Source organism: Bos indicus, chromosome 8 (genome assembly GCF_029378745.1).
Source record: "Bos indicus isolate NIAB-ARS_2022 breed Sahiwal x Tharparkar chromosome 8, NIAB-ARS_B.indTharparkar_mat_pri_1.0, whole genome shotgun sequence".
NCBI lineage: Eukaryota > Metazoa > Chordata > Mammalia > Artiodactyla > Bovidae > Bos > Bos indicus.
In genome coordinates, this window is record NC_091767.1 from 99,286,561 (window position 1) to 99,299,437 (window position 12,877).

At 45.6% G+C, this 12,877-nt stretch overlaps 1 protein-coding gene and 1 pseudogene across 6 annotated transcripts in view; one reads left to right on the forward strand and one right to left on the reverse strand.

Moving 5' to 3' along the window:
* The window catches only part of PALM2AKAP2 (PALM2 and AKAP2 fusion), a 517,050-nt gene that overhangs the window by 165,770 nt on the left and 338,403 nt on the right, over window positions 1–12,877 (forward strand). The window lies entirely within an intron of this gene.
* LOC109563330 (ATP synthase subunit d, mitochondrial pseudogene) lies at window positions 67–560 on the reverse strand (annotated as a pseudogene).

Below are 12,877 nucleotides of genomic sequence, written 5' to 3' on the forward strand. Positions count from 1 at the left end.
TATGTAATTATTTTTAATGTCCGGAGTTTATAATCTGAGGACCAGAACTTTCTCCCATACTCAAGTTTATAAATTCTCAAATGGCTTATGAGGCCAGTACAGGTACTTCCTCCTATCTAATTTGGTTTCTGGGAAGACTTCATTCACATCCTCAATGGTCATCTGATCAGGTGGAATTATGTTCCTCATCTTCTCCAGCTCTTTCTCATATTCCTGAATCCTGGTCTTTGAGAGAGACAAAAACTCAGCACAACTTTTCATATCTTCTTTTTCCTCAGGATCCACCTTGGCAGTATAATTTATCCTCCAGCACAGGAACTTTCAGGGCATTAAGCTTCTTCTCAGAGTCACCCACCAAGCCAGACTTTGCCACGTTGGCCATGTAGGAAACCCAGTCGACGGCAGGTGGCTTCTCAGGCAGAGTAACCAACTCAATTCACAAGTTGAAGGACTCGTGCCAGGATTTCAGGGAATTAGCAAAGGCCTTCTTGGTTTCAGGGGATGGTCCCCCCAGAAGCTACCCGGTCAATGGCTTTTAGAGCAAGTTTCCATCCAGGCATCTTGAGATCCTTCACCGACTCTGGCAGCCCACAGTCCACAGCAGCCCAGGAGGAGATCCTGATGCTCTGCTATCCTTAGGGAAGGCGGCCAGGTACCAGGCATGAGCCTTCCCAGAGAGAGAAGGAAGTTATGGTCTGGGGAGACTGAGTCACATGATCACCCTCACTCAAAAAAGTCTGGGCAGGCAAGTTGATACCTTTCCAGCCTCTCTGGTGAAGATATGCAGGTGTCTTAGAATGAAGTGGTCAGAATTCCAATTACCATGTCAAACGGCCATGGATTTCTCTTTTCCGAATTCCAGTTTGATTGCTGCCTGACAAGTGGCAGGATTTAAAGGGCTGTGCTCCATTTATGACCTCCTGATTTGGTGCTGGAAACACAGATGTACAACCAAGCAGTCACGAAAGTTGCATCAAAACCAGTGGATATCAGTTTCAGGGAGGCAGCTGTCAACACAAGATAAAAAAAAATTCCTCAGTGTTTAGAGCTGGCCCTGTTTGAAATTAACTCCATCATGGGATAATGAACAACCTGTCCCAGGATGCAGAAACTGAACAGATAACTTGGTATGTAGGTAGAAGAGGCACTTTATGGATCAGGTGAAGTGGACCAGGTGCCTCTACCATTGATATACATCTCCATGATTTAAAAATTAGGGTATATTTGCTAAAGTACTTCCCCAAGCACCTAGGGTATTGGCTGTGCGGTAGAGCCTTGTTCCCACGTTGCTCGTTAATTACCTGAAGTGTGGCTGGTAGAGTGATTACCAGACACGGTGGATTCACCTTCCAGGCTCCAGGCTCCAGTGCCGTAGGAAAGCCCTGTCTTGGGCTTCCAAGCCATTGCCTGGCTTATAAAGCAGCTTCATCCAAAGTTACACATGTCTTTTTCCTCACTGCCTGTTAACATGACACTATTATTTTTCCAGAGGCCGTGGATTTCCCCTTTTGTGCCAACAAAATATGCATGTTCCTCATGGGAAGGATGGTGTGGCCTCTGACATAACTCAGTTGTAAAACGAGGAGAAACGTGAAAACCATTGACCCTTTGATTTATTTGCAAAATGGACTTGCTAAAATGGAAAGTTTCATTCATTAAACTCATTTTCTGTGAACTTAAAGCTATAAATTAAGTGTGATCGATAAACTAGTGAGTCTAAGCTTATGTAACTCAGGCAGCATGGGTTTTTTTTCCTTATATAACGGAATTCTTCATTTTATTTTTGGCTGTGCTGGGTCTTTGTTGCTGCATGTTGGCTTTCTCTAGTTGGAGCGAGTGGGGACTACTCTTTGGGCTTCTCGTTGCTGCGGCTTCTCGTGTCGCAGAGCGTGGGCTCTAGGTCCGTGGGCTTCAGCGGTTGTGGTGCACAGGCTTAGTTGTTCCCAGGCCTGTGGGATCTTCCTGGACCAGGGATTGAACCCATGCCCCCTGCATTAGCAGGTAGATTCTTAACCACTGGATCACCAAGGAAGTCCAGGATGGCTTTCACTTTAGGTGAAATGAGGATCCATTGGAGGATTTTTTGAGCATCATCTGACCTATTTTTTTAATTTTTTTAAGGATCACTTTAGCTGTGGTGCTGAGACTAGATATAGAGATCAGCTTAGTTACCAAAGGGGAAGAGAGTTGAGAGGTGGACAAAATGAGTAAGTGGGTGATCGACGGGTACTTTCAAGAAGTTTTGCCTTAAAGGGCAAACAAGAAAGGGAGAGATAGACGAAGAAGAATTTGGGCTCAAGGGAGACTGCTTTTAGACATGTTAGAGCATGATTGAGGGCTGTTGAGAATGATCTGGAGACTGGAAAAGTTGCTGAGGCAGGAAAAGAGAGAGACAGTTGCTGGAAGGACATCCTTGAGTTAGGGAGTGAGGATGTTATCGAGGGTACAAATGAAGGAGAATCTTCCAAGAGTGATGGCAGAGCCTGTGGGACCAGCAAGGAGGCTGGAGCCCGTGGGGGAGGGTGTGGAGGAGGCTTTCTGACTGCTTCCGGTTTCGCAGTGAAATGGGAAGCAAGGTCAGCCACTTGTAGTGAGGAAGGGGGAAGAGGCATTGAAGTTTGAGGAGACAGAAGGTGTAATATCATCCTCTGAGACAGTTCAAGAGTAATTAAAGCAGGGAAACACAGATTTCTGGATACCTCTGAGGCCTCCCTACAATTTAAATTCATGAATCCAAAAGAAAACCAGACAACATGGTCCTATGTTTTCCTCCAGCATTTTCAGCTGAATATGTGCAGATACAGGCAAAGTGTTGGATTTCATCTGAGTTGGGTTTTTGAAAGACTGTGGTCATGGTTATTGATGGTGGAATCTAAAAGCTTCCCAAAGAGGGAAGTGAGGCCATGAGGTGGGGAAAGGGCAGTGAAAGAGTGATCGGATCAAAACAACATAAAAGGAATATTGTATTTTATGAATTGGGCTGTCTTTTATAAATTAAATCATATTTCCAATGCATGATGGAAAGTTAGCCACATTTAAAAACTAGGTAGTGAGTTTGCATATGTGAAACATCCTATATGATTCAGTTCAGTCGTTCAGCCATGTCCGACTCTTTGCAACCCCATGAATCGCAGCACACCAGGCCTCCCTGTCCATCACCAACTCCTGGAGTTCACTCAAACTCACGTCCATCGAGTCAGTGATGCCATCCAGCCATCTCATCCTCTGTCATCCCCTTCTCCTCCTGCCCCCAATCCCTCCCAGCATCAGAGTCTTTTCCAAGGAGTCAACTCTTCGCATCAGGTGGCCAAAGTACTGGAGTTTCAGCTTTAGCATCATTCCTTCCAAAGAAATCCCAGGGCTGATCTCTTTCAGAATGGACTAGTTGGATCTCCTTGCGGTCCAAGGGACTCTCAAGAGTCTTCTCCAACACCACAGTTCAAAAGCATCAATTCTTTGGCGCTCAGCTTTCTTCACAGTCCAACTGTCACATCCATACATGACCACTGGAAAAACCATAGCCTTGACTAGATGGACCTTTGTTGGCAAAGTAATGTCTCTGCTTTTCAATATGCTATCTAGGTTGGTCATAACTTTCCTTCCAAGGAGTAAGCGTCTTTTAATTTCATGGCTGCAATCACCATCTGCAGTGATTTTGGAGCCCCCCAAAATAAAGTCTGACACTGTTTCCACTGTTTCCCCATCTATTTCCCATGAAGTGATGGAACCAGATGCCGTAATCTTTGTTTTCTGAATGTTGAGCTTTAAGCCCACTTTTTCACTCTCCACTTTCACTTTCATCAAGAGGCTTTTTATTTCCTCTTCACTTTCTGCCATAAGGTGGTGTCATCTGCATATCTGAGGTTATTGATATTTCTCCCGGCAGTCTTGATTCCAGCTTGTGTTTCTTCCAGCCCAGCATTTCTCATGATACACTGCATTAGGAATAATTATCTGCTGGTATTTCTATTTACATTGTGTTTTCTTTTGTGTGTGTGTTATTATTTTTTAATTGGGATATAGTTGCTTTACAAAAATGCTCAGCATCTCTAGTTATTAGAGAAATGCAGCTCAGAACTACAATGAGATATCACCTCACACCAGTCAGAATGACCATCATCAAAAAATCTACAAACAATAAATGCTGGAGAGGGTATGGAGAAAAGGGAATCCTCCTGCACTGTTGGTGGGAATATAAACTGACACAGCCACTGTGGCGTATATTGTGTTTTCTTAAAGCAAGTCACAGTATATCTGGAAGAAGCTGGATATAAGGCATTCTGAATATAAGGCAGTTGGCCAACTGGGAGGGCTCTGAGCAGAAGCCATGGGTGACATGTTTCACTGGCCCAGCCCCCAGGCCCGGACGGGAATGTGCAGCCAGTGCCCCACTGGCCAAGGAGTGGCCGTCTTGGTCACATAACAGAACTAGGGATCGCTGATGTGCCTGGTCAGAGGTGCAGAGACTGCTCACAGTCTCCACTATCTGGAGCCAGGATCTGAGGAGCTGCTGAGAGTTGAGGACAGCGGGCGATGGGAACGCCCATCTGAAAAGGGAGCAGGGTGGTAGGCAGTGTAATAGAACCGCAGAGGAGGGGCAGCGTGGAATTCCAGCCATTCCTCCTGAGTTACCAAGCCTAGATTTGGAGGTGAGGGTTGTTGGTGGAATCACCGAGACCGCAGAGGTTGCTCAGAAGGAAGGAAGGAACCTGGGGGCGGGGGCGTGGGGGGTGGTTCTTACCTTTGAACATCCTTCCCGCCGTGGTCTTCACTGGCCGAGACACGGGGTAGGACTGAGCCTGAGGATGGGGGCGCTGACGATCTAGCTGTAGAACCTGGGAAAAGCAGGGGTGGAGGAAGCAAGGAGGGGCTGACGAGGAACAGCTGTTCTCTTCCCTCAGAGCAGATGGGAGGTTTCCGTACCAGCACACCATTTATATCATCCATGGCAAAATGTGCGTTTATTTCATCTGGCCCCATTGTCCATATTTAACAGAAGTCAGAGCAGGGTAAGGGGCTTCCCAGGTGTTGCTAGTGATAAAGAACCCGTGTGCCAAAGCAGGAGATGAGGGTTCGATCTCTGGGTTGGGGAGACACCCTGGAGGAGGGCATGGCAATCCACCCCAGTGTTCTTGCCTGGAGAACCCCCTACACAGAGAAGCCTGGTGGTCCTACTGCTAGGACCTCAAAGAGTCAGACATGATTAAAGCGACTTAGCATGCATGATTAGACAGGGTAAAGGGAGACCACAGGTCATTTTCTTGGCCTCACTGAGCTTATTCTTGCCTAGGGCCGGTATGTATGTGTTAAGTGTCGTGAAATGGGGTGACTCTTCCTGGCATGAGTCTTGATTCTAATGCAGCAGTGTCATGGTCTCGTCATGAGATCCTTCCATGTTTGAGTCTTCTCATCCTTGATAAGGAGTTAGCATTACCTGGTCTCTCAGTAGCAGCAAATAAGAGATACGGAAGTGCTTTGCAAAGCATGATGATGTAGATGCAGCTGGAAGGCTTCTGCAGTAGGTGGCTATACAGAAGCCCTAACCTTGCAAAATGAAGTGAGGTCAGCACAGATTAAGCAGACCAAATCAAATCTTTGATGGTTGAGTGATTTCTAAAAATGATTGCAGGTCGGCACAATTTAACAGGACTGCCCAGAGCAGCTGAAAACATTGTCCAGGACAGATCAGATAAAGCCAAGTTAGAAATTGGTTGTTGCTGTAAATCAAGCGGTAGGCTATCACTGACCTAGATTTTTCCCAGAAGTTTTCCCACAGGAAGTGAAAGAAAAACCGCCCCGTGGCTGCCAGGGCTTGATTTGTCAGGAGCTACACGAGGTCTACATGGCATTAAAAGATTGCCCATCTCTCAGCTTGCCCTAATGAGCCGGGGCTCATTGAATTCAAAGCCAGTGAGATGTGTAAATCAAATCTATAGAATAAAATAGCCAGATTTCAGCCCCAGTTGCCAGCAAGCCTTAACAGCCTCTGGTTGCATCGTCCTTCCCTTAGCTACTAAGTGTTCAGCTTGTTGCTGAAACTGCTGCTTTTTTAATGCCTCACGCTGTAAGGTCAATATTTTCCCCATTTTCTGCCTCCCTTTAAGGAAGTAGGGATGAGAAGTGGCATCAAGAGGAAGCTTGTTGTGGGCCCTGACCTGGGAGACCCAGAGAGCTAGTCCTGAAACCAAGAACTGGCTGGCTGTTCTCTCTCTGCACCAGAGGGTATGGGGCCAATCTGAGGGACCCAGGGATGTGGGAGCTATTCCAGAGCATCCTGGGAAGACCCAAGAGCCAAACTCTTCTCATCTTATGTCAGATCTGTGCTGTGCTGTGTTCTGCTTAGCTGCTCAGTCATGTCTGACTCTTTGTGACCCTTTGGACTGTAGCCTGCCAGGCTCCTCTGTCCATGGGGATTCTCCAGGCAAGAATACTGGAGTGGGTTGCCATGGCCTCCTCCAGGGGATCTTCCCAATCCAGGGATTGAACCCAGGTCTCCTGCATTGCAGGCGGATTCTTTACCATCTGCGCCACCAGGGAAGCCCTATGTCAGGTCTGCAAAGTGTGTAATATACCATGCCTTGCACCCCAGCTGATCGAAGTCAGGCACGGTCACCACAGGATGGTATGTGATAGTCCCCAGGATCCTCCTCACTGCCGTTGTGTCAACCTTCCTCTCTCCCACATTCTGAACCCCTGGCCCTGAAGCTGACTTTGACTCCACCTTTGCCCTTTGGGTTTGTGTCACTATGATGACGGGGCCGATCAACACTCCCTGACTCATGTGCGATGTCGGAGGAGTTTGGAGTGGCTTTGGTGACAACATCGGAAAGAACCCAGTTGCACGTTAGAACGTGGTGGGTAAGCATGGTTCACATGAAGATAGAGATACAGTGCACACTTGCACCATCACCTTGGCTCCGTTGCACTGCTGGCCTTTTTCACCCATGTGCATGTGGAAGTGTAAATGTGTACATACCTACATGTCAGTGATGGAGTTTTCAAGGGAAGAAAAATCTAAGAAGCATCCAAGTACGGGCCTAGAAACCCTGTGTGGGTCTGAACGTGATTGTGGTAGAATTGTAAGGCTGTGGCTGCCATCTTTGTAGAACTTTGTAACAATCAGATGCCAAGAGAGATATTGAGAAGTGAGCGTCCCGTCACTGAAACAGTTGATTCATTCTTTTCATTTATTCATATGCAGAATAAGTATTGATGGCCTACTGTGTGCTGGGATTCTCTGGTGGCTCAAAGGGTAAAGAGTCTACCTGCAATGCAGGAGACCTGAGTTTGATCCCTGGGTGGGGAAGATCCCCTGGAGAAGAAAATGGCAACCCACTCGAGTAATCGTGCCTGGAAAATCCCATGGACAGAGGAGGGGCCTGGTGGGCTGTAGTCCACAGGGTCAGAAAGAGTCGGACACGACTGAGCGACTTCACTTTCACTGCATGCTGGGGATTCTAGGACAGCCCAGCAGGACAGAGGGACTAGTTTCGAGGGTTTACTAGATGATGCTGGCAGTGCGTATTCTGAAAGAGGGAAGCCTGTGGTGTTCTCAGGATAGGTACCTTGTCCATGGGCACAGACTAGTAAGTGACGGGGCTAGGCTTCGAATACATGTCTGCCTGATGCCCAAACTCACCTGTCAGTCACTAACCTGCAGTACTTCACAAGCATTTCCCTGTAACTGCATGGCGGTGTAGGGACAGAACACTGAGAAACGGTGGTGGGAAGGTGGACCAAGCTTTTGCTAGGTAAGGGGTTTGGATTTTGTCCTGTAGGTGAGGGGAGGCTCTGAGGGAGTGATCTCATTGCATGTGCATTTTTGAGAGAGTTTCCTACTATAGGATAGAAAGTAGTTTCAGATGGGAGAGAGAGGGACCACTCATAGGTGGTTTCATTGATCCCATAATGAAATAGCAATAGTCCAGAGTAGGAGAGTAAGGAGGTGGGAGGGAGGAGCTGGGAGGTTGGGATTGACGCACGTATGCAATTGATACTATGTAGGAAAACAGATAATATAAGGACAACCTACTGTACAGCACGGAGAACTCTATTTAATGCACTGTGGTGACGTGAATAGGAAGGAAAACCCAAAAGGGAGGGGATATGTGTGTATGTGTGGCTGATTCATTTAGCCATGCAGTAGAAACTAACAGAGCAACTATACTCCAATAAAAATTTAAATCCAAATAAAACAAAAAAGGAGAGTAGCTGTGGAGATGCTGAAGAAGGCATGGGTGTGATAGTTTTGAGTTATGATTTTCAAGGTGATGTTAATTGACAGATCTTGAAATTGATTGAAATGTGATATGAAAGGTACGGAGAAATAAAGGAGAGAGCCAGGTGCCTAGCACAGCTAAGTGGATGGGTTGATGGTGTTATTCCTCAGGATAGAGAACATAAGAAATGTTAGTCACTCAGTCATGTCTGATTCTTTGCAACCCCATGGACTCCAGGCTGCTCTGTCCATGGGATTTTCCAGGCAAGAGTACTGGAGTGGGTTGCCTTTCCCTTCTCCAAGGGAACATAAGAAGAGGAATATATTTGAGGGGAAGTTGGTGAGTTTAGTTTGGACATGATGAGCTCATGATGCCTTTGGGACACACGTGTGAGATGCCTGGTAGGCATATGAACATACAGGTCTAGATCGCAGGATGGTGATCCAGTGTGGGGACTTAAAAATCTGCATTTAATAGTAACTTCAACCATGGGAGTGATTGAAGCTCTCCAGGGAGAGAATGTAGCATGTGAAGTCAACCTGATGACTCACATATTTAGGGATGAGGGTGGCCAGAGGAGTGGGAGGATGGTTAGGGCAGGTAGGAGGGTGGTAGGTGAAGATGAAAGAACTTTTCACGAAGGAAGGAGTGATGCATGATATTGAATGATGCTGACAGACAATAACAGGGCTTCTGGAAAGTGTCCACTGAGCATGCCAACTGGGAAGTCACTGGTGGCCCAGACAGAACGGGAGTGCTGGTCAAATAGAGCGGTGAGGTGTGGAGTTGAGCTGAATGCAAGTGGGGACGGTGAATGAAGACTGGCTCCCCACGTGGTGTGGTTGTGGAAAAAGAAGAGAAATGAACTTTAGTTAGAATGGGCATAAGATTTATATGGCTTCCCTGGTGGCTCAGATGGTAAGGAGCCTGCCTGATATGTGGGAGACCTGGGTTCCATCCCTGGGTTGGGAAAATCCCCTGGAGAAGGAAATGGTAACCCACTCCAGTATTCTTGCCTGGAGAATTCCATGGACCAAGGGGCCTGCTGGGCTATATGGTCTGTGGGGTCATAAAGAGTTGGATATGACTGAGCATTCTCTCTCTCTCTCTATTTATATGTATATATATATGAGTAATATGGATTGTTTTTAAAGAAGTCTAATCTTTTATATGGGAAAAAAATTTGTACTGGAGTATAGTTGCTTTACAGAGTTGTGTTAGTTTCTGCTGTACAGCAAAATGAACCAGCTATATGTGTACATATATCCCCTCTTCTGTAGATTTCCTGTGGTTCTATAAAGACCTACAAGACCTTTTAGAACTAAGACCCAAAAAAGATGTCCTTTTCATTATAGAAGACTGGAATGCAAAAGTAGGAAGTCAAGAAACACCTGGAGTAACAGGCAAATTTGACCTTGGAATACAGAATGAAGCACGGTAAAGGCTAATAGAGTTTTGCCAAGGGAACGCACTGGTCATAGCAAACACCCTCTTCCAACAACACAAGAGAGGACTCTACACATGGACATCACCAGATGGTCAACACTGATTCAGATTGGTTATATTCTTTGCAGCCAAAGATGGAGAAGCTCTATACAGTCAGCAAAAACAAGACTGGGAGCTGACTGTGGCTCAGATCATGAACTCCTTATTGCCAAATTCAGACTTAAGTTGAAGAAAGTAGGGAAAACCACTAGATCATTCAGGTATGACCTAAATCAAATCCCTTATGACTATACAGTGGAAGTGAGAAATAGATTTAAGGGACTAGATCTGATAGATAGAGTGCCTGATGCACTATGGACTGAGGTTCGTGACATTGTACAGGAGACAGGGATCAAGACCATCCCCATGGAAAAGAAATGCAAAAAAGCAAAATGGCTGTCTGGGGAAGCCTTATAAATAGCTTTGAAAGAAGAGAAGTGAAAAGCAAAGGAGAAAAGAAAAGATATAAGCATCTGAATGCAGAGTTCCAAAGAACAGCAAGAAGAGATAAGAAAGCCTTCTTCAGTGATCAATGCAAAGAAATAGAGGAAAACAACAGAATGGGAAAGACTAGAGATCTCTTCAAGAAAATTAGAGATACCAAGGGAACATTTCATGCAAAGGTGGGCTCGATAAAGGACAGAAATGGTATGGACCTAACAGAAGCAGAAGATATTAAGAAGAAGTAGCAAGAATACACAGAAGAACTGTACAAAAAAGATCTTCATGACCAAGATAATCACGGTGGTGTGATCACTGACCTAGAGCCAGACATCCAGGAATGTGAAGTCAAGTGGGCCTTAGAAAGCATCACTATGAACAAAGCTAGTGGAGGTGATGGAATTCCAGTTGAGCTATTCCAAATCCTGAAAGATGATGCTGTGAAAATGCTGCACTCAATATGCCAGCAAATTTGGAGAACTCAGCAGTGGCCACAGGACTGGAAAAGGTCAGTTTTCATTCCAATCCCAAAGAAAGGCAATGCCAAAGAATACTCAAACTACTGCGCAATTGCACTCATCTCACACGCTAGTAAAGTAATGCTCAAAATTCTCCAAGCCAGGCTTCAGCAATACATGAACCATGAACTTCCCGATGTTCAAGCTGGATTTAGAAAAGGCAGAGGAACCAGAGATCAAATTGCCAACATCCGCTGGATCATGGAAAAAGCAAGAGAGTTCCAGAAAAACATCTATTTCTGCTTTATTGACTATGCCAAAGCCTTTGACTGTGTGGATCACAATAAACTGTGGAAAATTCTGAAAGAGATGGGAATACCAGACCACCTGACCTGCCTCTTGAGAAACCTATATGCAGGTCAGGAAGCAACAGTTAGAAATGGACATGGAACAACAGACTGGTTCCAAATAGGAAAAGGAGTACGTCAAGGCTGTATATTATATACATATATATCTGTATATTATATACATATATATTATATACATAATATATATGTATATTATATATTATATACATATATATTATAAGCAGGCTGTCACCCTGCTTGTTTAACTTCTATGCAGAGTACATCATGAGTAACGCTGGGCTGGAGGAAGCACAAGCTGGAATCAAGATTGCTGGGAGAAATATCAATAACCTCAGATATGCAGATGACACCACCCTTATGGCAGAAAGTGAAGAGGAACTAAAGAGCTTCTTGATGAAAATGAAAGAGGAGAGTGAAAAAGTTGGCTTAAAGCTCAACATTCAGAAAATGAAGATCATGGCATCTGGTCCCGTCACTTCATGGGAAATAGATGGGGAAACAGTGTCAGACTTTATTTTGGGGGGCTCCAAAATCACTGCAGATGGTGACTGCAGCCATGAAATTAAAAGACGCTTACTCCTTGGAAGAAAAGTTATGACCAACATAGATATAGCATATTAAAAAGCAGAGACATTACTTTGCCAACAAAGGTCCATCTAGTCAAGGCTATGGTTTTTCCAGTAGTCATATATGGATGTGAGAGTTGGACTGTGAAGGAAGCTGAGCGCCGAAGAATTGATGCTTTTGAACTGTGGTGTTGGAGAAGACTCTTGAGAGTCCCTTGGACCACAAGGAGATCCAACCAGTCCATTCTGAAAGAGATCAGCCCTGGGATTTCTTTGGAAGGAATGATGCTAAAGCTGAAACTCCAGTACTTTGGCCACCTCATGCAAAGAGTTGACTCATTGGAAAAGACTCTGATGCTGGGAGGGATTGGGGGCAGGAGGAGAAGGGGAGGACAGAGGAGGAGATGGCTGGATGGCATCACGGACTCGATGGATGTGAGTTTGAGTGAACTCTGGGAGTTGGTGATGGGCAGGGAGGCCTGGTGTGCTGAGATTCATGGGGTCGCAAAGAGTCAGACATGACTGAGCGACTGAACTTGTGGATTTCCTTCCCAGTTAAGTCACCATAGAGCACTGAATAGAGTTCCTGGTGCTTATATTAGGTTCTCATAAGAAGTCTAAATTCTTAGGTGAAAGAGCTAGTTGAAAGTAAAGAAGTGGAAACTACACGTGGGTGGAAGGATTAATGATGGCATTGGGTCTCTGAGAGATGATGGAATTCAGGGCACTGGTGATGAGCCTTTTATATACAAACAGAAAAAAATACTTATTTTAAGCATAGGCTTATTTAAATATAGGCTTGTGCTGGGAAGGAAGTGTCTTCTAGTGAAGCTACAGACTGACAAAGGGCAGGCACAAGGATTCCTGGACAGTGTCAGGAGCCCACCTGAGGCTGAAGACCACAGATTTGTCGTGGCTGTCTCCTGCAGTGTTATGGTACCCTACATGGATGTGGTACCCTGCATGGATGTTTAATCTTGGAAATCAGGATGGGCATTGAACCCTGATCTGGAATTCTGCTAGATGGGTATAGCCAAAGGATGAGGAGGTGAGGTGGATGAGAATACAGGAAGACAGTGGTTGGAAATGATTGTTCACTTGATTCTAGCGAAAAAGAGATGAAAGGGAAGAAGACAGCAGAGCTATGATGAGTGGGGAGAAAATAAAGCCATAGATGAGGGGGCTTGAAAAGATCCTAAAGCGCATGTGGCGAGGACAAGCAGGGGGAGAGAGGGGAGGATGGGCGGCTGTGGCTGGAACCTGGGCCTTCGTAGCTAACACTTCATACTTAGTGATGAGGCAGATGTCAGCCCTCGGGAGGGCTGGTTGACGAGGGGAGA